The 26,271-nt window shown below is 42.1% G+C and overlaps 1 long non-coding RNA gene across 1 annotated transcript in view; it reads right to left on the bottom strand.

Annotated features, from left to right (window-relative positions):
• The window catches only part of LOC147435601 (uncharacterized), a 69,704-nt gene extending 54,434 nt beyond the window's left edge, over positions 1-15,270 (bottom strand). The window contains exons 1-2 of the long non-coding RNA XR_015185043.1: positions 14,986-15,270; positions 14,813-14,899 (exon numbers count right to left, since the gene is read on the bottom strand). This is a non-coding gene — a long non-coding RNA (uncharacterized LOC147435601). The remainder of the gene's footprint in view (positions 1-14,812; positions 14,900-14,985) is intronic.
• Between the last annotated feature and the right edge of the window lie 11,001 nt (positions 15,271-26,271).

The following is a 26,271-nucleotide window of genomic DNA, read 5'->3' as shown; positions in this document are numbered from 1 at the left end:
CAACACATGCTGTTCATGACTATGCAAACCAAACTTTGACCATAGAAGGGACCAGCGACAGAATCAAAATCCAGACTAACAACACCAGGAGCTAGAAAAAGGAACTGAGGCCGAAGGAGTTGTGTCAGAAATACAGAGCTAAGAAAATTGAGCGAATGCTAGCAGCTATGAACATATTTCCTTTGGTAGAAATCGATTTGAATGCAGTCCTGCTGAACAAAGAGCAAGCTGACAAGCAGAAGAGACAATTCCCTGATCAGTTTACTGAAGTCAATGCAGGGGAAAGAACAGTTCAGCTAACTGGAAGAATGGAGGAACTAGCTGATACTGATATAATGGAAGAACCAGTATGTTCTGAAGAGTACCCACTGGATCAGAATAATGATTCAGAAATGAATGGACCTTCTTGGGACTACGCTGAAGATTCGACCAAACAAAAAGGAGGAAGACCAAACTGGTTGCTTCCAGATGATCAGGAAGTAGAGGAGTGGAACCTGGGATCAGAGGAAAATCCTAGAATGATCAAAGTCAACAAGCACCTGAAACCGGCAATGAAGGAAAAGGCACGGAAAATGTTCTAGAACTATTATGATGTGTTTGCCTGGGAACATACAGATTTGAAGGGAGTAGATCCTAAAGTCTGTCAGCACCGAATACCACTGAAACCGGATGCTAGACCAGTAAGATTGCAAAGATACCGCATGAACCCCAACTATGCAAAGAAGGTCAAGGAGGAGATTGATAATCTTCTCAAGGCTGGGTTCATTACGGAAGTAGCAAGCAGTGATTGGTTATTTCCCATAGTCGTCGTTCCTAAAAAGAATGGGAAATTAAGAGTTTGTGTTGACTATAGGAAACTAAATGCCCAGACCATTAAGGATCCATTTCCCTTGCCTTTTACTGATATGTTGCTTGATGAGATTGCAGGATATGAAATGTATAGCTTCATGGATGGTTATAGCGGTTATAACCAATTACAGATTGCTCCTGAAGATAGGGCCAAGACCACTTTCATCACTGAGTGGGGAGCATTCATGTATCTGGTGATGCCTTTTGGCCTGTGCAATGCACCAGCTACTTTTCAGCAGTGTATGATGGAGATGTTTAATGAATTTCTTCATTGGTTCCTCGCCATTTTCATGGATGACTTTACTGTCTATTCAGATGAGGACCAGCACCTTCATTCCTAGAAATGGTTTTTAAACGCTGTCAAGAGAAGAGGATTTGTTTGAATCCATTCAAATCTGTGTTTCTAGTATGTAAGGGACAGCTACTAGGACATGTGGTTTCCCGCGATGGAATAGAGATGGCCAATGACAAAATACAGTGTGTCTAGCAAGCTAAAGCACCCAAAACTGCTTCAAAGTTGAGTTCTTTCTTGGGTTATGTGAATTTCTATAGAAGATTTGTACACAAGTTTGCTGCTCAAGCAGTACCACTATATGAGCTTACAAAGAAGACCAGTAAGTTCAACTGGACTGCTGAGTGTGAGAAAAGTTTTCAGAATTTGAAAAAAGCCATTACCAGTAAACCAGTCCTTAGGCAGCCGAATTGGGATATTATTTTTCATGTACATGTAGATGCTTCGGGATTGGCAATGGGGGCAATATTAGCTCAGCCAGATGGAAAAACTGACTATCCGGTCTATTTTGCTAGTCGCAGATTCAGTCAGGCTGAACAAGGCTATACGACTACTGAAAGAGAAGCTCTCAGAATGGTTTTTAGCGCTACGAAGTTCAGGAATTACCTGTTGGGAAAATTATTCCATTTTTATGTGGATCATCAGCTCTTCTATTTCTGATTAACAAAGTCATTATTCAAGGCAGGCTGATAAGACCAGAAGTACGGAGGGATATTCAGAATCACCTATGAGAGATGAGCCAGTGGATGCTGAGTTATTTCAGTTAGAAGCAGAAGAATCAGTGGATCCTGAATGGTATGATATTTATCAATTCCTTTCCCAAGGTGCCTTTCCAGAGGATTGGAAACAGAATCAGAAGAAATCTCTGATTATAAAAAGCCTGAAATTTACCATCATCGGAGGAGTACTTTATCGACTAGGTGTGGATGGTATACTTCGACAATGTGTCCCTATGGAAGGAAGAATGCAAGTGATTTCAGAAGCGCATAATGGTGAGTCTGGTGGACACTTTTCCAACGAAGTAACCTACAAGAAGATTCTGCAAGCGGGTCTGTGGTGGCAAACACTGATTGCTGATGTCAGAAGTTTTTGTAAGACTTGTGACATATGCCAAAGAATGGGCCGACCAACAGCTGCAGATATGACTCCATTAATGCCAATACAACCATTAGGAGTATTCATGAAATGGGGATTGGATTTTATGGGACCTTTTAAGAAAGTGACTCCCAGGAAGAACAAGTACATTGTGATGGCTACTTGTTATGTTACCAAGTGGGTTGAAGCTAAGGCTCTTCCTGACAACACAGCCAAGTCAACTGCAAGGTTTCTATTTGAGAATATTGTCTGCCGATATGGATGTCCAGTAGAGATTGTGACTGATCAAGGCACACATTTTATCAATGATACTATGGAAATCCTATTGTATATGCTTTCAGTCAAGCATCGGAAATCTACTCCTTACTATCCTCGATGCAATGGACAGGCTGAAAGTAGCAACAAGACAATAAAGACTATTCTCACTAACGTGGTGCAAAAGAAACCAGACCAGTGGGCTTTGAAGCTTCAGACTGCTCTATGGGCTTATAGGACAACTTATAAGGTCACTACTGGAATGACACCATTCAGAATGGTGTATGGTACTGAATCTGTGGTTCCTATGGAGTTTGTCATCCCCAGTCTGAGAATTGATGTGAAGTATGGATTAGACTTCAACCATAATCTTAAGAAAAGGTTGGATGAACTGATGATGCAGTTAGATGAACTCAGGCAAAGAGCTATAGTGGAACAGGAGATTGTTTAACAAAGAAGGAAGCACTGGCATGATCGCTGAATTAAAGTTCAAGAATTCCAGAAAGGAGACTTAGTTCTTCTCTATCAGTCTAGATTGGGTCCAAAGAAGCCGAATTTGAAGATTGCCTGGGCAGGACCTTTTGAGGTCGATTGGGTCTTCTCCAATGGCACAGTCAGATTGAAAGATTTATCTGGATTGATGTTGCCGGGAGTATATAATGGAGCAAAGATCAAACTTTATTATTCAGAGACCAGAGAAACTGGGATGGAACAAGGTACTAAGGAACTAGAGGTTGTTGATCAAGAGATACTGGAATCAGACATTTTTGGTCTTTTCCATGTGCAACCAGTTCCAGCTTTAGAACCAGTACCAGAAGAACCAGATCAGGCTAACCTAAGAACCAGTATGAGTATGGTCCAGCCAGAGTGGGAATCAGTTCAGAACCAGTATGGACACACTTTCCAATTTTTAAGTGGCCAACGGTCAAGTGGTATGCCAGTGGTAATTATTACAAGGATGGGTCGCAGTCTTGTCCAATGCATGTTTGCCACGACAGCAACGGCGCACATAAGTCTAGGAGTGGCGAGTGGTGGAGCTTTTATGGCGCGAACACATATAACAGTCAGGAGAGTTAGCATTTTTCCTCATAAATCTCATGCGCGACGCTTTCCTCCTGTCAAGCATTCACCATCGCCGAGCTCCGAGGTTTCTTCACTACAGCCGCAAACTTCGACCTTTGACGAGACAGCTGACTGTCAGAATGTCTTACCAGCGACACCAGGGAATGGCTTCGACACAAGTAAGTCATCTTCTCCTTTGCCTGTTTCATCGTCATCGACCTCACAATGTATGGGTAGAAGGAAACGCTCAGAAAAGATGCAGGAAACTCTTGAAGAAACCCAGGCTATAGTTGCTGAGGCAAAGGCAAGTCTTCCCATTCTTCCCTACAGTAAGATACAACGATATGTATTTACTGATCACACATGACTCTGCTACAACTCTTGGATTTGCGAGTTGTGTTGCAAGCTACAAGGATTGCTTTTGATTCAGATATCATCAAGCAAGTTCTTGACTCCTTTGTGGAGTTGCTCATTGTTAATGGTATATTTTTGTGGAGTTGAACCAATGGATCTACATGTAGGAAACATAATGGGGATAGTGTGGTTGCTATATGCTACTCTCCAAAGCCATCATGTATTGCATAAAGAGTTTTATGTTTGATCAATGGACCCCGGAATCTGACCTTCGGACCTTATGTATTGACGTTGCATGTGGAGAAGCAACTAAGCATGATAATCTCAACCAAAGGAAAGAGAAATTATCACTATGTATGGATTTCCGTGGGCACCAAGGTACATTGAAATGGTTGAGAAAAAGTTATGGATGACAAAGCTTCAATATGACTCACCATTGAAAATTAAATGGGAAGATTTCAAGAAAGTTATTTGTTCTTATGCCGAAGAATGATTTGCCATAAAGCATCTCCATGGTATCAACAAAGATAGATCATGCAAAATGTGGTTTGATAAAGAATGTCAAGATGCTTGATGCAACTATGCACAAAGACAACTATCAAAGTCATTTGCATACATACAAGGCATTGATTCAAAAGAAGAGAAGAAGATGGGAAGTAACCCAATAACTTTTTCAAGTCCAAGAAAAGGCACATGCATGTGGAAGATTTTGGAGAAACTTGAGGGGCAAGCGGGTTGAGAATTTTGGTAACTTGAGTCTTGTGGATATGTACACACATTGTAGGCAATTATATGAGCAAGCAACTGCTCATGAAAAAATATCATTTTATGGTTCACTTCCATGTATGTCCTCTTTTTTTTACTATTGAGGATGTTTGCGGTGGGCTTGAAAAGTTGGCCACTCGCAAAGTGGAGATCTTCAAGGTATCAAGTCGGAGATGATCAAACGAACGGGAGATTTTACCCATGAGTGGATGTGTGATATGTTCAACCTTGCACTTCAACATGGTATACCTTATGATTGGAGTACTAATTGGATTAAGCCTTTGCATAAAGGAGGAGATGCAAAGAATGTAATCACCTACCGGACTATAATGATTGGATCTCTTATGGCAAAGTTGTTTGGGTGCATAATGGAGATAAAATTGAGTGATTGGACTGAAGAGAATGACAAGCGTGCAAAAGGACAAGCAGGTTTTTGTTGATGCCATAGCACCATTGATCAAGTCACTCTTCGTGTTCTCATGGAGGAAAGTCGGTTGAAAGGCAAGAGATTGTATTATTGTTTTGTGGACTTTAAGAAAGCCTTTGATATGATTCCACGTAAAAATTTATGGAGAAGGATGGAAGAACTCTAAGTTCCAAGTGAGTTTATGCTTGCAGTTTCTCAAATCTATGAGAAGGTGATTTTTCAATTGCGCATGGGAAGAGAAATTTCAAAAAAATTGTAAACACTATTGGGGTTAAACAAGGATGTCCATTGTCACCAACTCTCTTTGGTCTCTGCATCAATCAATTGGAACAAATGGTACTTGACTTAATGCAAGAAGAAGGCATTGAAGAGGCCACTATTTGCAATGTGGATGATGTAGTGCTTCTAGCACACACTTTAGAAGATGCACAAAAGCTTATGGTTGTCCTTTAGAACTTTTTCTTGTATAGTGGGCTGATTGTGAATGAATCCAAAACAAAGGTTATGCTTGTAAAAACCAACCATAAGGAGAAGCCATGCATTGTGTACAACAATGAGACACTTGAAGTTGTTGAAGCTTTAAGTACCTTGGCCTTGAGGTTCCGTCTAATCACAAGTGGCATGAATGTGTGATGCATCGTTTGGAAGCGGGAAAGAGAGCATATTATGCATTTGAGAACATGTGTAATGCGGGAAACGTCAAGTGTTGTGTTCTCAAGAAGTATATTTCTGATGCATTGGTGACACCGGTTCTTCTTTATGGAGTTGAAGTGTGGGGTAGGAGCATCTCAAAGTCTACTTGGAAAGAGGTTGAGAATGTTCAAAAGTGTTTTCTTACAAACTTTCTCCAAGTTAAGAGACAAACACCATATATGCACGTACTTCTTGAGTTGGGATCTCTTCCAATTGAGGTTATGGGCATGGAAAGGGTTGTGGAGTACATGATAAAGATGCGTCAAAATCCCTCACATCGACTTCCTACAATTGCATGGGAAGCAAGCCAAAAAGTTCAAAATATGCATAAAAGCAAGATCTTGAGCACGGGATGGATGCAAGACATAAAGAAGTGGTTTGGGAGATGGGATGCATTACACTTTCTACATGATGCTTCAATTGACTCCCAAGTGAATGAAGCTTTTCTACAATGCCAATGTATTACGGCTTGGGAGAAATCGGGTGGGTCACAATTCATACATTACACCACCCATATTTCCTCAACTACAAAACCATCTTCTTTGCTGAAAGAAGAAACTGTCCTCATACTTACATGCTTGAGCCTATCCCCTTGTTGGTGATACACACTATCGTAGCCATTCGGCTTAGCTCCCATTTCCTTTGATGCGAGACAGGGCATTGGGGCAATGGAGAATAGTCAAATTGACTCTGCAAATTATGCTCACTGCAAGTTCAAGAGTCTGAGTACCGCACACTACTAGAGTGCTCCGCTTTTGGTCACATCCAAACTTAATTCTCTCACAGTTTCCTCTCCCAGCCACAGTGTGGGCACTCCATTGCGACTCTAATCACCACATTTTTGGAGCATCGAGAGTCACTCATCAGCCATACACATACTACATCACATGTAACTTTGGTTCCATAGGTTATATTTGACCTCTAAGGACGATTATAAAATCTATCTATCTTCCGTCTTAGCAAAGGCACAAGCTCTCTCTCCCTCTCTCTCTCTCTCTCTCTCTCTCTCTCTCTCTCTCTCTCTCTCTCTCTCTCTCTCTCTCTCTCTCTCTCTTGCTCGGCTTTGAAGAGCACCGTCGTTTCAATTTTTGAGTGAGTCAAATAGGAAGACATTTCAGATGTTGAATCCAAAAAAGTGTGCAACGGATTGCCTTGATTCACGCTTTCTTTTGTGGATACTCTACTAGCGGTGATAGACCGCTTTTGACGTATACAAAGTAGCACTTATATGCATGGTCATATGTACAAAAAGATGTAAATACATGCATTTGGGAGCTTTGAAACGTGGTTTCAAGTTCAAAAAAAGATGCAACGTGTACACATTGTGAATAGTCAGGTTCGCGCGCTAGCAGTCGAACACATGTACATGCCCGTATAGGGTATCAGGACCTTGGATATGGTTTTAGGTGGCTTATTTCGGTTCTAGATAATGTTTTTGAGCTTTCTAGAATGTAAATAATGCAAGTGACAAGTGTTGGTACTCTCATCCCACTCGAGAAGTTTGACACATGCGGTAACTGTCTATTTGCGGCGCCTGATTTGCGGTGATGCGTTCACCGCCCTAGAAGTGGTCAAAAATAGAATGTGGGAATGTGGAAAAGTGCTTTGGGTATTGAGGATCAAGCATACAAAACTTGGTGAATTTTGGAGTCCGTTTGGGATTTTTTCCGCGAAAAATGCCTGCTGGGCATCAAAACTGACCAAAACTGGGCCAAAAAAGGTGAAAAAAGGTGTGAAAAGGCATCAAAGTGCCACATCAGGACGCTGCCGTCAGTGCTTGGGCTGAAGGAGAATTTTTGGAAGCCAAGTTTTGGCACTTTCACCTCTCTGTGTGGGGAAGGAAGCAGGGTTCCTACAAGTGGTCTAGTGCAGTCCCGTCGCGTTCGCATCCTGTTTTCGAGTGTGTGGAGGAGTGAATGAGAGCTTTCTCTCTTCAATTTTGCACTTGGGAGAGTATATGGAAGTTCTGAGGTTTCCATGGATGTGTGTGTGCGAGGAATTGAGGGAAGAAGGTGCAAATTTTTGCAAAACTATGTGACCCTGTATCGGTGCCATTAGGGTTGGCGCTACTCCAAAGAGTCCAACAGAGTGGAGTTTGGTGAAGGCTTTGGAATTGTTTGAGAGTGGCCTTTTGTGGCTGGATTTTTTGGGTTTTTGATGGTTTTTCTTGTATATTTTGGTCACCATCAAGCGTGATTTCCAATGTTTATCACCTCGACTCACCTTGTAGTGTCTGCGGGCAGGCAAGGGCTTGTAGGTCGAGGCGTTTGGAGTTTGAATTGAGCTTGTGGGTAGAGTTTTTAGGGAGCTTCTGAGTGGTAGTGAGTGAGGTGAGGAATTCAAGTAAATTCCTTGTGTTGTGTTGAGTTGTCTGGGTGGGTGAGTGTGCGCACGACATCTTTTGCTCCATCATCCTTTGGCGATCCCATTGGGGAGCGGAAATTTGCCGGTTGTGCACCCAGGTGGAGCGGTTTTGCTGTGAACTTCGAGCTTCATTGAATAAAAGTGGTGGTTTGGTTGAGGTGCAAGACTTCAAATTTTGTGAAAGTACTCACTCAAGGGAGAAGGGACTTCAAAGGGATGGAGTATAGTCGGCTAGTGTTTACAGGGAAGGAGGATGTGAAGGACTGGATTGCGGACTTTGAATGGCATACGCTTGGTATGCACATTGTGAATGACGAAGCAAAGCTTCATGTATTTCCTCTGGCACTCAAAGGAGAAGCTCGGGAGTGGTTTGAAGGTTTAGAGGAAGACAAAAAGCAAACATGGGAGCAGGTGAAGTTGGAAATTTTTTGACAGGTTTGGGAAGAAACTAACCGCAACAGAAGCGACAACAAAATTAAGAGGTTTGAAGCAAGATGTTCATGCTAACTTTAAAGAGTTTTTGCAACACTTCAAAGGACTTTGGGTTCAATTAGAGGCGGCATCCCAAGTACCTCCAGGGGATTTCTTTAAAGTACGTCAGTTTATGGATTGTCTCCATCCAAGTGTAAGGGAGAAGGTCGATCAAGAGGGGCTTGCTACATTTGAAAGAGCTGTGGAAATTGCCGAGGCCAAGAGCAAGAAGATCAAGAGAAGGTGGGAGAAAGGCCTGACACATACTGAGCCAGTTGAGGTGCAACCAATGGTCCCTGTGACAACGGATGATAGAGTGGAGCGAGTGGTTCAAGGTCCAGATCTCGTTACGGCCTGGGTTTTGCATGATCTTTTTGGTTAGTTGCAAGAATTAAGAATTAACATAATGAATAGGAACCAAAGAGAGGAGCGGCCAGCTGGGAGAGGCAGGGGACGAAGGCTACAAGGTAGATGCTACAATTGTGATGAAGAGGGTCATTACGCCCTTGATTGTCTTGAACCACCAAGGGAGAGAGGAGGGATATACCCCCCTATATGGACGTGGTCGAGGAAGAATAGAAGAGAATCATCAAGAGCGGGCACTAGAAGCATCGCCGCCACAACAACCACCACAACTGTTGCCTGGAAATGGAGAATGTAGGGCTATCAACATCATTACCCTTGAGCATCAAGATGTGGATGTTTTGGCCAATAAGAGAGCTAGGCATGATAGGGAGAAAGAGACAGAAGAAGAGAGGGAAACAAGAGCAAGGAAAGGAAAGGCTAAGGTAGAAGACAAACCAGAAAGTAGCAAGAGGCGACGAAGAAGGAAAATTGGTCCAAAGGACTACCTCCTTGGCCAAGGTGTTGACGACATATGAAATCAAAAGGCAAATATATCTTTTGGTCAATTGGTGGCTTTGAACGCTAAATTGAGGAGGCAGTGGACCAAGTGTGTAAGTACGCGGCTTCCTTCCAAGAAGGAAAAGCGTCAAAGCATGGTGTCATTTTTGAGGGTTGGTCACCCAGTGGATATGGTGCCAATAGTTGAAGCTATGCTGGGAAAGAAGACGGAAGTGCAAGCATATGTGGATGGTGGTGCCCAGGTGTGTGTCATGACTGAGGCTATCATGAAGGAAGCAGGCATTAAGATGTCAGTGAATGCTTCGATCCGTATGAGGATGGCCAACCACAAAAAGGCAAGGTGTCTTGGAATAGCTAAAGATGTGAAGATAAAAGTCTTGGGGATTGAGTGCTTGGTTGATTGCTACCTGATGCAAGCGGGTGAGAATGCTTATCCAATCATTTTAGGGAGGCCATGGCTTACAACCCTTGGTGCTAAGCATGATTGGGGCACGGGCTTGATCACCATCCCCGACAAAGAGAAAGGAAGGACCATTGTCTACAACATGAAGACACACGAGAGCCGTACACAACCCCTATTGGAGATGCAAGATACAGATTCGACAGAAACTACGTCATACGATAGTGATACGTCGTCTACGACATCAAAAGAAAGTGTAGAGGAAGGATTGATGCAATTATGTCCTGATATTTTCGGGATAAGTGTTGAAAAGGAAGCATCAATGCATGATGTGAAGGTCAAGGAGGAGAAGGATAGTCCAAAAGAAATTGTAGAGCCTGCCAAAGTGAATGTAAGGAGCATGCTAGGAGAGGACTTGACAGAAAAAGAAAAAAAGGAGTATGAAGACATGTTTACAGAGTTTCCAAAGCTATTCACCACTGAATATATAGAGTTGCAAGGAGCTAAAGGAGTCGAGCATAGAATCAATCTAAAAGAAGGTGCCAAGCCAAAGGTTCAAAAGCTTAGGAGGTTGGGGGTCATTCATGAGAAGGCACTTCATGAAGAGGTGACGAAGCTTTTGGAAGCAGATTTCATCTTTCGAGTGGAGGAGTATGAATGGGTCTCTCCAGTTGTTATTGTGCCCAAGAAGAACGGAAGATTTAGGATATGTGTTGATTTCAAACCTTTGAATGCTGCCACAAAAAGAAATCATTATCCACTACCCTTCCTAGATGAAATCCTCAATCAGGTTGCCGGTCATGAACGTTACTCAATCATGGATGGGTTTTCTGGCTACTTTCAGATCTTGATAGCGATTGAAGATCGATTGAAGATGACCTTCATTACTCCCTGGGTTGTTTTGCTTACAAAAGAAAATCTTTTGGGCTGGTTAATGCATATGCTACCTTCCAAGGATGGATGAATAGAGTGTTTGGTCCCTACTTGGGTCAGTTCATTCGTGTTTTCATGGATGACATTGGGTGTTATAGCTCCAGGGTCACACATTTGGAGAAGCTGAGGTTGAGTTTTGAAAGGCTTCAACAAGAGGGTGGGCAACTCAACCCAAAGAAGTGTAAATTTGCTCATGCGAGAGTCCATTTGCTAGGACATGTGGTTTCCCAAAATGGAATAGAAGCTGACCCAGAGAATGTTAAGGCTTTATTGCTTATGGATCCGCCCAACAACACAAAGGATTTAGAATCATTTGTGCATAAGCTCAGGTACTTGTCACGTTTTTTCTGGATGCTATGTCAGTATGTGTATCCTCTCCAGAAATTGAGTCAAAGAGTTCAAGGGTTTGAATGGAATGAACACATGCAACAGGCTTTTGATGGCATCAAGGAGGTATTGTGTGCTTTACCAACAGTGAGTCCTCCTGACTTGCAGTCGATTTTCTATGTATCTATTAGTGTGGGGTCAATAGCTTTTGGGTCGGTTCTCTTACAAAAGCAAGGAAGGAAATTCAAGCCAGTTTATTTTGAGAGCAAGATGAAGAATGTAAGCGAGTTCTCCTACACGGAAATGGAACATTGGGTATTTTCCTTGGTTCTTGCTTGTCAAAGGTTCAAAACCTATTTGTTGCCCCAAAAGTTCTATGTGCTCACCACATCGAATCTTTTGCCTGATGTAGTACAACATTTGAAGCCTAGCAAGTGCATCTGAAAGTGGACTTTGGAGCTTAAAGACTATGAATTTGAGTTTAAAGTGGATCATTTTGTTAAAGCTCACTTGGCAAACATAGTGGTACATAAGGGAGGGGAACTTCCATCTTACCCAGGGGTTGACAAGGATGATCATGAAGAGGAAGTAAATATTACAGATGCGTATACAATGATGTTTGATGATGCATACAAGAAAGTTCTTCAAAAGTCAAGTGGTGGGGTAGTCATTAAGAACCCAAAAGGCAATGTAATCTTTTCTAGAGCTTACGATCTTCATGAAGCTGAAAGTAACAATGAGGCCGAGTATCTCACGCTTTTCCTTGGGTTGAAGCAGTGTGTTGATTTTGGATTGAAGAGGGTCATTGCAAAAGGGGATGCGTTGCTAGTCGTGAATCAGTTGCTTGGTTTGTGGAATGTTAATAAAGACAATTTGAAGAAGTGGTTCTATGGCATCAAGAAGATTTTGCATGAGTTTGAGAAGATACAATTTAAGCATGTCCCTCGTGAGCAGAATAAAGAAGCTGATGAGTTGGCTAGGGACAAGTTGGATGCCTTGGTAGCTCCTTTAAAAGTCAAGGAAGCCTTGTATGCAGGAAGGGAATCATTGCAAGATGTAACAGTATTTCTTGGTAAAGGGCAATGTTCAGAGGGCATGTCAAAAGTTTGGCGTCAGAGAATAGTTGCAAAAGCAAGAAACTACACATTGGTAGGTGAGGATCTCATGCTTTATGGCAAGGATAGCATTTTGAGAAAAGTGTTGTACAAAGAAAAGATAGGCTTGATTTTGGAGCACTGCCATGAAGAAACAGGCCATCAAAGCAAGGATCAGGTTGTCTTTCGTGTTTTAAGAGCAGGTTACTGTTGGCCCTCTATGATGAGATATGCTTATTTTTGGTGCAAGTCATGCCATGAATGCCAAGTGTTTGCAAATCGGAAGCTTTCGGCTGAGCCTCAGAAAGCTATAATGTCTTTTGATGCATTTGCAAAATGGGGAGTAGATGCTGTAGGTCCAATGCCGAGGACCAACAATGGCAAAAGGTATATCCTTGTGGCTGTGGACTATTTGACAAAATGGGTTGAGGAAAGAGTAGTAAAAGATGTAACAGCAGGAAGAGTGGCCTCTTTTTTATATGAATAAGTGTGTTGCAGGTTTGGAGCTGCTATGGTTATCATTTCTGATCGTGGACCAGGGTTTAGGGGAAAACTTGTTGCTGCTCTCATGGAGAAATTGAAAATTCAGCATAGGCATTCTCTCCTTACTACCCACAATGCAATGTGCTGGTTGAGAACTGCAATGGTCAAATTGTGAAGATGCTATCAAAGTATGCTAGAGAGCATCTTAAAGAGTGGGACTTGGACTTGGAAAAGTATTTGTGGGCTTATAGAACTGCGTATAGAGTGTCAACACAGGTTACACCATATGAACTTGTTTATGGAAAAGAAGCTCTTATGCCCATAAAAGTGCAGTTAGATGCCTTGAAGTTGTTGTGCAAAATGCAAGGTAAGCATAATGACAAGTTGCAAGAAAGAATTCTTTCTCTAGAGTTGCTACGAATGAATAGAGAGAAAGCCAGTGATTATTATCTTCAGCAAGCAGAGACAAGGATGGAGAAAATGAATAAGAGGCTTCCAGAGAAAGAGATCACAGAGGGAGATCTGGTGATGAAGTATGATTCTCACTTGGATTTTACTTTTCAGAAGAAGTTGAGGGACAAATGGTTGGGTCCATACAGAGTGAAGCATGTATTTTCTAATGGCACCTATGAGTTGGAAAAATTGTATGGTGAATGTTTGCGCTATAGAATAAATGGTCATAGACTGAAGAAATATTTTGCAAGGGATGTGGTTCCAGATGCAAATAGTCTCTTGGTTGAGCATAAATGCTCTACCTAGAGGGTGGGCAATGATGATAGACCACTTTTGACGTGTACAAAGTAGCACATATATGCATGGTCATATGTACAAAAGGATGTAAATACATGCATTTGGGAGCTTTGCAACGTGGTTTCAAGTTCAAAAAAAGATGCAACGTGTACACATTGTGAATAGTCAGGTTCGCGCGCTAGCAGTCGAACACATGTACATGCCCGTATAGGGTATCGGGGCCTTGGATATGGTTTTAGGTGGCTTATTTTGGTTCTAGATAATGTGTTTGAGCTTTCTAGAATGTAAATAATGCAAGTGACAAGTGTGGGTACTCTCATCCCACTCGAGAACTTTGACACATGCGGGAACTGTCTATTTGCGGCGCCTGATCTGCGGTGATGCGTGCACCGCCCTAGAAGTGGTAAAAAATAGAATGTGGGGATGCGGAAAAGTTCTTTGGGTATTGAGGATAAAGCGTACAAAATTTGGTGAATTTTGGAGTCCGTTTGGGGTTTTTCTTGCGAAAAATGCCCGCCGGGGGTCAAAACTGGTCAAAACTGGGCCAGAAAAGGTCAAAAAGGTGTGAAAAGGCATCAAAGTGCCAAATCAGTGATGCTGCTGTGAGTGCTTGGGCTGAAGGAGCATTTTTGGAAGCCAAGTTTTGGCACTTTCACCTCTCTGTGTGGGGAAGGAAGCAGGGTTCCTACAGGTGGTCTAGTGCAGTCCCGTCGCGTTCGTGTCCTGTTTTCGAGTGTGTGGAGGAGTGAATGAGAGCTTTCTCTCTTCAATTTTGCACTTGGGAGTGTCTATGGAAGTTCTAAGGTTTCCATGGATGTGTGTGTGCGAGGAATTGAGGGAAGAAGGTGCGGCTTTCTGCAAGACTACTTGACCCTGTGTCGGTGCCATTAGGGTTGGCGCTACTCCAAAGAGTCCAACAGAGTGGAGTTTGGTGAAGGCTTTGCAATTGTTTGAGAGTGGCCTTTTGTGGCTGGAGTTTTTGGGTTTTTGATGGTTTTTCTTGTATATTTTGGTCACCATCAAGCGTGATTTCCAATGTTGATCACCTCGACTCACCTTGTAGTGTCTGGGGGCAGGCAAGGGCTTGTAGGTCGAGGTGTTTGGAGTTTGAATTGAGCTTGTGGGTAGAGTTTTTAGGGAGATTCTGAGTGGTAGTGAGTGAGGTGAGGAATTCAAGTAAATTCCTTGTGTTGTGTTGAGTTGTCTGGGTGGGTGAGTGTGCGCACGACATCTTTTGCTCCATCAGCGGTCTCTCCAAATATGCCTTGATTAGCTAGTATACGACCAAATCTAAAGTTCATATAGACTTGTGAAGCCCTGGATAGAGTACTTACCATCGGATTGACTTGTTGTCAAATTCTTCCACTTGATTTGAGTGCAACTTCTGTCGAGCTGTTGATTCTTTGTCTGCAACCTGATTCCTGTATCAATTTTGATCAAATTAGCTATTCTTTCACAAAGACTGTATAGTTCTTGCTAACTATTGTGACTAGTCTATGTGTATCACCTCAAATTGAGCTGAGCGAGTCAGTAGTTGAGACTTTCAGATATCACTTTTGCAATAATCAAAGGACTAATCTGCAACCTGAGAACATGTACCAATTTGGATCCGATTGAACCCAAAATTGCCCAGTGGCCTTGTATTATGTTGGTCTAACACTGTACAAGTTCAAAAGTAAAAAATGGTGTCTCTGTGTAGCAGTAGTAAATACTCACAATTATTTACTTTTCTCAAATTTTTGCACTTTTTGGCTTGATTGCCAAGTATACAACTTGTTAAGGTCTATGGACAAGTTTTACTAAGTTTGGATAAAATTTGGTCAGATTTAGCAACGGTTTTGTGTTCGCAGATTCAATTTTCAAGAATTTGGCTTAATTCTCACTTTTGCGATCCAAATTTCACCAAAATTTGTTTGTGTGGTCTACTTGATGTGCTTGACCTGGTGGTATACTCAAATGTGCAAGATTATCAATCTTTGTGTAGCAGATGTAAATAATCGTGATTATTTACTCCTACTATATTTTTGCAAGTTTTTGTCCCAATCTTGACACAAATCTGTGAAGCACCTCAACTTAATCTTGCTAGCCAAGCTTCATCAAGTTTGTACAATTTTTGTTCAAATGGTCATCAGTTTTGTATCTGGAGACTGACTTTGCAAATTTGGCCACAATTTCCAATCCAATGATCCAATTCTTACCAAATTTCGTTTGTGGGCTTAATACAACATGGTGAGGCTATTGGTATGCTAACCTGGTCAAAAAAGTTGAAAATGGAACAGATGTAAATAATCGTGATTATTTACTTATGGTAAATTTTTGCATCTTTTTGATCAACTGAGTATGTACACCTGTCTATCACATCAATATAAGCCTATGAATCAAGTTTCATTGAGTTTGAACAAATTATTTTTCAATTTACACTCAAGTTCTCGAAAATCAATACAGAATTTTGTTTTTACCCAGGTTTTGGTCAATTTGGTGATCCAAATTCTATGGTCCTTTACAAGTTGTTTGTACACATGCATAGAGTCATGGTATTAACCTTGGTCAATTTTGAGCTGAAAGTAAATAATTGCAATTATTTACTTTAGGCCCAAAATGAACACTTTTTTGAACTTTTTCACTGGACAGTCTTTTCATGAGCTATTTTAAGCCTCTGAGTCAAGTCAAAACTTAATTTAGCCTAAAATATCAAGAAAAAGTAAATAATCTGAGTGTTTGCAAACTCTTGAAAGTTTTACCTCAATGTGTCCTTGAGCTTACCCACTGGTTCATACAACTTTTAAAGCATACTCTCCAGTCGGATTGAGTGGTTGGGAGTCTTTTCGTCCTATTTCTGACCATAGACCTAAAATTTTGCAACTTCACATAACAACTCACAATTGATTCTTTTGGAGAGAGCAATGTTCTGAAACCCACCTCGGATCCTACTTGCCCTACTCCTAGATTCTACTGCAACGGAGTTGTGAAAAGTGTCCACAAATACTCATTTTATTGTTTTTTATGGTTTCTTGAGCATTGATCTTAAGACTTGTCTCATCCATCAATCATTCTCAAAACCCTAATCTAATTCTACAATCCTAAAGGTACTCAACAACTACGATTACTTCCAAGCTACCTCTGCACAGCAAAAGACGACAATCTTAAGCTATGCCGTTTTTAAAAAAAAGTTTCTACTCTAGGAAATCCTAGAGGAAGTTAAAGGATAACTTCACAAGACGCTCATGTTTTTCCCTAGTTTAGGTCTCTTCGATCCCCGACAGCGGTGCCAAATGTGGGACAGGTGTCTAACCTCACTCCTGTTTTATTGCAGAAGTAGCGAGAACCACAATTAAATTGTCAATCCATGGGATGAAGCTGATTCAACTAGTGCATAGAGGCTACAAGAGGTTGTCAATATCTTGGAAAACAACAAACAACTGGCATCTAACTCAAGCTACACTTAAGTGACTGAAATCACCAAAAGCCAATCGCTCATCGGCAAATAAATCACATCCGTTACAGTATCAAATGACATCCAAACATAACAAAACTTCTAGGACATGATTATAAGACCTAAGCACACATGCTTATGGTCTCAAATCCTACTTTAGGTCAAGTGCAAAAATCGCAATTATTAATAGCAGTGGATTTTTGACCTAGTCATTTTTGACCCAGAATGCATATAAATGCTTAGCAATGTTGCCCCAATACCTGGCCTATGCTTAGTTTTTGATTTTGAAGTGTAAATTCCTACTTATGATGAAATTAGGCCGTAGGTGACATGTCAGTGATGCCAAAAGCTACAAAATACCGTGAAATGCTTACGTCAATGCATAGAGCTCTTACCTACGGTTGCAATGCAACAGACGCGACTGCAATGTGTCAACTGGGGAGGGAGTAGGAAGCGCGAGAAGGAGAGAAGAGAACGCCGTTAGCTCACACTGTGTATTTCATTATCCAAAACTTAATAATAACTTACAAAAATTGGCTTTTATACCTTAGCGAAGGTTTTTGGTAGTCAAAACTAATAATCTGAGAGCACTAACTAAAAACAGGTTGATACAATCTGGAATCTTGTAGCCCCGGCTCATGGATTACAAAGTTTATTCAAAAAATAGGAGTTGCAATATTGACGATTCATCAAAATAATAATTGTTTTTATAATGAGAGCTCCAAAAATGGTATCCGGGTTAGCTTGCTGCTAACACTTATGCTGCATGATTTCTCTTGATTGTTCCAGATTGAGCTACAACTTTTGGTAACCAATTTTGAGTGTTACCTTTATAAAAATCTTTGTGCTTCGAGTAGCTTGACTAAAATCACCCGCTACTGTACATGTCTTTGATGGGTAGCTTTGTTGAAGTCTAACTTTGGTACCCATACCTTCTGCATTGCTTGTTTCTTTGAAGGTCTTTTCTTCTACCTTTGTTTTTGTTGTCTCCTCATTGAAGTGCTTGATTTTTGTTAATAGTTCAACCTTTGCTTTGTAGTACTTCTTTCTTGAGGTGAGTAGATCCTGGCTGTTACTCTAGGATTTCTGGCCCAAACATTAATGTTTCCTTCGAAGTAGCCTTGAGCAGTGATTGACTCATTTGATGCTACCCACCGTGTCACCTTTTGTTGCCAACTTGTGCCTTCTGTATCCAACTAGGGTCTTTGACTTGGATGTGCCTTTGGATACCAACACTTGGTTGACTCTCTTCGACTTATTTTTGGAGCCTTTTTTGTGATGGAAACTTTGGTTGATAAACCTTTTTGCTTCAGTTTCCATTACATTGTCAGTGGTGTGGATCTTGATGTAGAGGCTATGTAAGATGTTTAATGGAGGCTTGTTGAAGGTATAGTTGTCTTGTAAGGTTGATCTACTTCAGTGTTTACCTTAGCTTTACCTTTTTTCGCGATGATTGATTGCTCCTTTTTTGCATTGACTTGAGGTTCCTTTGGGGCTTTTGATGGTGTTCTATTTGAAGCTTTTCCTTGTGGTTGAAAGAAGATGTTCCTCCAACTTTTTGTTAGGACCAGACTCTCTTTGATGTGATGAGAGTTGATTCTGTAGAATATATCCTTAAACTCCCCAATACTCAACTTGAGTACGGCTTCTGCCATGCCAAAGCTAGGAATCCGCTTTTTTGAACTTGTGTACACTATCTCATCTAGCTCGGTGATTGTTTGACTATCTTTCACATAGCAGAGTATTGGTTTTCCAAGCTACTATCATAAACAAGTACCCAATCTCCGTCTTTGACAGCAGAAGGCCGTAGCTTATGCTTCTCATGAAATGTTGCTTTATTCTTCAACCTTGCCTCCTTGAGCTTTTCTTTGGCTTGCTCAATATCTTCTTGACGCTTCTCAAGTTGGCAAATACGCAAAGCATGTAAATCTTGTGTAGACATACCTACTTGCCATGGCATTATAGTCCAATACATAACCGCCTCCTCTGTAGGCATAATGGGCCACAAATTAGAGGGATATTTTGGTAGTTTTCCCTATATATATATGTATATGTGTACGTGTGTACGTATGAATATATGTATCTATGTGTGTAAATAAAATAATGAATGAATAAATAAATAAATATATGTATATATATGTGTGTGTGTATATATATATATATATATATTATGCTTGAATCAAAGGTTTTCCACATAGGTCTTAAGCCTACCTGCTATTGTTCTAGTACAATAATTATGACATTCAAAATTTTTATGTCCCCCTCGTAACAAAACCTCTCTCTCTCTCTCTCTCTCTCTCTCTCTCTCTCTTTCACACACACACACACACACACACACACACACACACATGTTGGGTGGATAATAGTTTGCATAAACTATGATTGGCTGGTCTCTCTCTCTCTCTCTCTCTCTCTCTCTCTCTCTCTCTCTCTCTCTCTCTCTCCTTCCTTCTCCTACACCCCTAAACAATTTTGCTATGTACTTTTGTCCTTTTTATTTTGTCCCTCACATGTTGGGTGGATAATAGTTTGCATAAACTATGATTGGCTGGTCTCTCTCTCTCTCTCTCTCTCTCTCTCTCTCTCTCTCTCTCTCTCCCCCTACATCCCTACACATGTCCGTCAACTTGGCAATCTCTTTCCTCATTTGGGGTGCCAATGTGAGGGATGGTTTTTATCAGGCATTTCATTCATTTTCTACCTGTGAAAATGTTAGCTATCCTTTTAAATTTACACTCTAATGCAAAAAAAACCATAATATCTTGGAAATTGGAAGGGCTTGAAAGATGCCCTTGGTGAGATAGAGTGCCTATGAGCTAAACAATAAAATCTTCTCTTTCTCTCTCTCTCTCTCTCTCTCTCTCTCTCTCTCTCTCTCTCTCTCTCTCTCTCTCTCTTGCATAGCCAATAACGTGGATCGATCTCTTTATTTGCATTCATGTCCTCAAAGCAAGACATCACCAAGCCAACATGAGGCGAGCTTTTTTAAAAGACAAACTTTTAAAAATCTCTACAAAATATCAATATTGATCTTAAAAAAACCCTTGAAAAGATAAAACCAAATATATATATTTAAATTTTAAATTTTTATTAAATAATAAAATTTTCACTAAAATTATCGTTTTTTTGTTATGTACATTTAAACTAAAACATATTCTATGTAAAGTAGAAAGTCTAGTGATTTTACATTTAGAAAAGTCTCTCATTTCTTACAATGTTACCCTTTACTTTTGCATTTTAAACCTAACCCTTCACTTTTGTTTTGCAAGGTTTTCACTTAAGTGAAAGAGTGAGTGACACATGGAGGGTCTCTCCTTCCTTGGAAAAATTTAAGCTGCTTCATATAAAGTATAGAAGTTAGAGGGTGTTTTCATCTTTTGGAAAGGCTACAAAACCTACACAAAGCTATAAGAAAATAAATTGGCTGATTCTAGAGGGAGCTTAGAGGCCTTCACCTGGCAAAAAGATATCAACCAACGTTGTTGTAGCTTTTCCATACTTTGTCAAGCCTTTGTAACACTACTGTTCAAAAATAAAATAAAAATAAAATAAAATAAAAGGTATACCTACCGGCTCTAACAAAATTAAAAGGCTTTCCTAATGGTCGAATATTAGGCTTGAAAAACGTTGGAGGAAAAAAAAATCAAGAAAAACAAGGTGAGGACTCACGATGGCTTGTTGAAGGTAAGGGGGGAAGAAAGATTTATCGAAAGTAGATTTTAATCAGTGTTACAGTTGTATTGGTTTAATATAAAATTGTATTGTCCATATATACATACAATTACAAACTAACGATTCCAGAATGGCTTACTGGTCGATTTGACCCACCATTGTCTTCAACAACGGATTATGCTATAAACACCCTACCTAATGTCTTGTTATTTAAGGACTTCTTTTTTAATGCCTTCATGAAAAAAGATAGGTTTAATAAGCATAAACGCGGGCACACACAGAATCCTAAACTCACCCTTCCCTTATGCACTCTATATGTTTTGAAAAGATTTTTAGCTTTTCCGAGATTGGGGAGACCTATTGTTCACGTCATCAAAACAAAGAAACAACAACATTGAAGAGTAAGCAAGAAGAGAACAAGGACACTATTTCTTTGAGATGGTATTAGAATCTTTGGTTTGCAAGACTAACCTTAAGTATCAGGGTTCATGTGAAGTATCCCTTTTATGTAGATATATATGAAACGTGTTGGAAATCCATGAAGTCGTCGATAAAATTACTCGTATGCGTGCATGCATGCACGCACATGCACGTGCACACACACACACACACACACACACACACACACACACAATTCTCTTAAAACATGCACGAGGGGTTAAAAATCAAAAAACAGAAAAGAAGTCTTGGATCAATTCCACCTACATCCATATTTGAAGGACATTATGGAATAAAGGGAGGTCCAAGTTGTTCAAACAGAGCTTGTGTCAAATAGTGAAAACACTCTGACAATCATAAAGCAACCAAGATCCTCATACGAGTTTGTTTGAAAAGATAAAAAGGAGATAAAAATTTCAAGAGCTTCTAGAGCTTTGTGAATCCACACGAGGAATTTCTACTCCGCCAAATATCCCTTATGGTTGGAAGAAGAGGATGGCCCATTGGCCTTAGCAACATGCCAAAGACAGCAGCATAGAAGCACCCTTATCCACGAAGTGAAAGACCCTTATCCATGAAGTGAAACAAGCTTATCTTTGTGCAAAAAATATGTTTGTCTTTGTTAGTGCCCGGAAAGAAACACTTACATTAAACATCCTACTCATTTGTTGGGTATACCATAGGTTCATAAGATTACCCTCTCTCTTTAATACAACTAGTAAAACGACGTCGCCTTCGGTGGTAGCATGGACATCGCTAGCAATGGCAACCCCCTTCCCCCCCCCCCCCCCCCGGGACCTCCTCACCAATGCTCGAAAAAAACTTTTTTCCAAAAACTTGGCAAACCTACACATGTGAAACAATAGAGGTAAATCGACAAAATTTGACAGTTTTATTACCTTCAAATACAAAATTTAGAGGTAAATTTTAAAATTTGTAGGTGGGACTACACTAAACCTAGGTTTTTTCGAGCACTGCGAGTCCTCTCTCTCTCTCTCTCTCTCTCTCTCTCTCTCCAGGTCGTTCGAGGCAGGCTGCACTTGCATCTGCGATTTTGTGCACTGGCCGCCGTGCACCTTGGTCCTCGCTCTCTATCTCTCTCTCATTATCCTTAGCTCTCTTTCTCGCTCTCCCTCTTCCTCTCTCTCTCTCTCTCTCATACACACACACACACACACCCGGCCTCTCTCTTCTTTCTCTCTCCCCCTTTATCACGTGCACCTACACCTCCCGCCTCGCTTTTGGCTCTTGCTGTGTGTCGTTGTTTCATAGTGCTGCAAAGGAGATCCCCATACTTTTTTCTCTTTTGGGAGGCAGGTGCAAGGAGTTGCTTTGAGCCTTTGAGGCCTTAAATGTCCCCCCCCCCCCCCCCCCCCCCCCCCCCCCCCTCTCTCTCTCTCTCTCTCTCTCTCTCTCTCTTTGTGGACCTCCCCATTGCCAACTGTCAATAGGGCAGTGTGCGCTCTTGCCGAGTGTGCTTCCTACAGAGTGCCACGCCGATGTCTTGTACCATGATGGCTTCTCTATAATGCCCCGCCTACTGCGTGTTGTCCATCGACAAATCACAACCTCGTGCCCATGTGGAAACTGGACGCCCTCTTCGGCTTGCACCTATGCGGCACGTCTCTCTCTCTCTCTCTCTCTCTCTCTCTCTCTCTCTCTCTCTCTCTCTCTCTCTCTCTCTCTCTCTCTCCCCCCTTCCTTGTTTTCCCTATATTTATCCCCTACTCGATTTAAAGAGGAAATTTTGTCAAGAGGAAATGTTTAAAAAATAAGTTTATCTTCTCGGGTTTTAACACTTTTTTTCCTTGACTTTTGGGTGGAATTTCTCCCTTTCCTCTTGCCCTCAACCTGCAATTTGAAATTGAAACTGGCACGATATTAAGGTGCAACACATTTTTGACAAACCCTGCTTGACGGTGCCAGACAATCCCTCTCTCTCTCTCTCTCTCTCTCTCTCTCTCTCTCTCTCTCTCTCTCTCTCTCTCTCTCTCTCTCTCTCTCTCTCTCTGGACCTCCCCATCGCCAATTGTCAATAGTGCCGCGTGCGCTCTTGCCGGGTGTGCTTCCTACAGAGTGCCACACCGATGTCTTGTACCATGAGGGCTTCTCTATAATGCCCCGCATGCTGCGTGTTGTCCATCGACAAATCACAACCTCGTGCCCATGTGGAAACAGGACGCCCTCTTCGACTTGCACGTATGCGGCACGTCTCTCTCTCTCTCTCTCTCTCTCTCTCCTCCTCCCCTTCCTTTATATTTATCCCCTCCTCGATCCTTGCGCATTTTGGAGTTTGATCTCCACTCTGCAGCGTTTGGTGCTCTTTGCTCTGGGCTCTTTGCACTTGCTACTGCGATGGCCACTCTTTGGCTACCTATGATCTGCGCTACCCAATCCTCCTTGCTCAAGCTACCAAAACTACACAGGTTGTCATGCCTGCAACAATCGGACCCTGCTCGGTGCCAATCTGCTGAAAATCATTCAAGTGGAAGCGTGCCAACAGTCTTCGGGAAAATTCATTTTTCCAAACATAAAAACTTCCTTTCCTTAATTTTGTCAAGAGGAAATGTTTTAAAAAAAGTTTATCTTCTCGGTTTTAACACAGTTTTTCCTTGACTTTTGGGTGGAATTTCTCCCTTTCCTCTTGCCCTCAACCTCCATTTTGAAATTGAAACTGGCACGATATTAAGGTGAGACACATTTTTTACAAACCCTGCTTGACGGTGCCAGACAATCCCTCTCTCTCTCTCTCTCTCTCTCTCTCTCTCTCTCTCTCTCTCTCTCTCTCTCTCTCTCTTCTACCTGTCTCCCTATTGAGCGTAAGCACTAAGCAAGCTCTCTCTCTCTCTCTCTCTCTCTCTCTCTCTCTCTCTCTCTCTCTCTCTCTCTCTCTCTCTCTCTCTCTCTCTCTCTCTCTCCAGTGTTCGGGAAAAATGTGTCTTAGCTTAATATCGTGCCGTTTTCAATTTCCAAAATGCCGGTTCACGGCAAGGGGAAAAGTAGAAATTCCGCCCCATAATAGAGAAAAATAGTGTAAAAACCTGAAAAAGTAGCCTAATTTTCTTAAATTTCCTTTTGGCAAATTCAAGGAAAGGAATTTTGTATGTTTGGAAAAATGATTTTTTTCTCTGGGTGCCAGCCCTCCGTCCGAACTGTGCTGAAAAAGCCCCCCCCTTTGTGCGCTCTCTCTCTCTCTCTCTCTCTCTCTCTCTCTCTCTCTCTCTCTCTCTCTCTCTCTCTCTCTGCCAGCCCTCCGTCCGGCGCTGAAAAAGGTGCCCCCCTTTGCGCTCTCTCTCTGCCAGCCCTCCGTCCAGCGTTGAAGGCAAGGGGAAAGGCCCCCCCTTTGTGCGCTGGCAGCAGTCTCTCTCTCTTTCTCGCTCTGAGTGGCGCTGCACGCTGTGATGTCAGGCGCCAGGACACACCAGCCGGAGCAGCATCGGAGCATTTTGCTGATGACGCGTGTCAAGGGGGGAGCCGGAATCGTCTCCCCCATTATCTATTAGTATAGATGTCTAGATGCCGGTTGCAAATCAAAGTAGCCGGTTGAGGGGAGGGCAAGAAGGAGAAAATTCCGCTTAAAATACATGGAAAATAGTGTAATTTTGCAAAAATATTGGCGAGTATTGCAAAATTTCCAGTTCTAATTTGTCATGGAGGGATTTTTGTATGTTTGTGAAAATGATTTTTCTCGAACACTGGTCAGCGTGCGTGGCGGCAGTCAGCTGCGGACTTTGGCCTGCCTCGAGGCTTGCGCCAGGCAAGTGTGGGGACGCTCATCACACTATTGACAAGCCCCTCGCAGGTGGCAGCAGTCTCTCTCTCTTTCTCGCTCTGAGTGGCGCTGCACGCTGTGATGCCGGGCGCCAGGACACACCAGCCGGAGCAGCATCGGAGCATTCTGCTGATGACGTGTGTCAGGGGGGGAGCCGGAATCCCCTCCCCCATTATCTATTACTATAGATGTCTAAAAGTAATGAAGCAATAATTTATCTCCACTTATTCGTTATTGGCATACTGGGTCTACGTTCCTATTAATGGGAATCTTGCCAGATCCCCCCTCTCTCTCCTCTCTCCTCGGTTCCTCATCTCCCTCCTCTCTCTTCGCTTCCGCTGCATCCTCGCCATCGCTTCACCCGCATGTTGCACATCGCCATCCTCATCCTGCGTGCGACCCCATAGCCACGACAAGCATCGCAACAGACTCTCCTCCATGGCCCTGCTTCTGTCCCACTTCAGGCCGAGCAGACAACAGCTCCTCTCTCTCTCTCTCTCTCTCTCTCTCTCTCTCTCTCTCTCTCTCTCTTAGGTGTTTGGCTATGGGAGGCGCAGAGAGGAAGGCCGCATGCAGCATGAGCAGGGCGCATCAACCGACACAGTGCGCGATCTCTGGCAATGATTTCCTCTCTCTCTCTCTCTCTCTCTCTCTCTCTCTCTCTCTCCGTCTCCGACTTCCTGTGATCGAAACACGTCCAATATACGCTCGCCTCCACGTGTCTGCTTGCCCATTTTTTACTTCAAATGTATGGAAGGCATCTCCCAAGATGCCGGCTAAATCCACCTGCTTGCAAAATTGGGGAAACATATTTGAAACATTGTTGTGTGATTGTATTAGAAGCTTTATGCTTTGTTGAGCCCTGATGTAAATTTAATGAGCAACTTATGAGAGGGACTTTGTTCCTTTAAAAAATCAAATGACACCAATTCTTTGAAGATGCTATGGCTACTTGTCAAGATCCTATAACGCAAGATAAAGCTATACCCACATCACAACAAGCTCTTTCATGAGATAAGTTTTCCCAAACCTTACGTTTATGTTGCAAGAGAGAGAATATTGTATACAATGAGAAGTCATCAATCAAGAGAAAGCTCCATCCTCAGCATGCATTCGTGCTCAGATAGAGCTGCCCTATCTCTCTATGGCCTCCCTCATGATGCCGACTCAACAGCAGCAGAGTACAACCTTCCCCTAATGCATTGTATAGCAGAGAAATAAAATGTATCTCTCTCTCCCTTCGACCTATGAGGTCCACGTGTGAGGGGATGCCAGCCCCACCTCTGGCGCCTTGCGTGCACACCATCACACTTGCTTTGATCTCCAGTGTTGGATCGCAATGGATCTCTCTCTCTCTCTCTCTCTCTCTCTCTCTCTCACACACACACACACACACACAACACAATATCATCCGGTTCTCTCTCACTCTCTCTCACACACACATTCTCATTTCGCAAATGCCGCATCAGTTTAGAGCA

The sequence above is a fragment of the Adiantum capillus-veneris genome, chromosome 18 (genome assembly GCF_014529385.1).
Source record: "Adiantum capillus-veneris isolate H3 chromosome 18, ASM1452938v2, whole genome shotgun sequence".
NCBI lineage: Eukaryota > Viridiplantae > Streptophyta > Polypodiopsida > Polypodiales > Pteridaceae > Adiantum > Adiantum capillus-veneris.
Note: the sequence above shows the minus strand (reverse complement) of the source record. Positions and strands in the feature narration are given on the sequence as shown.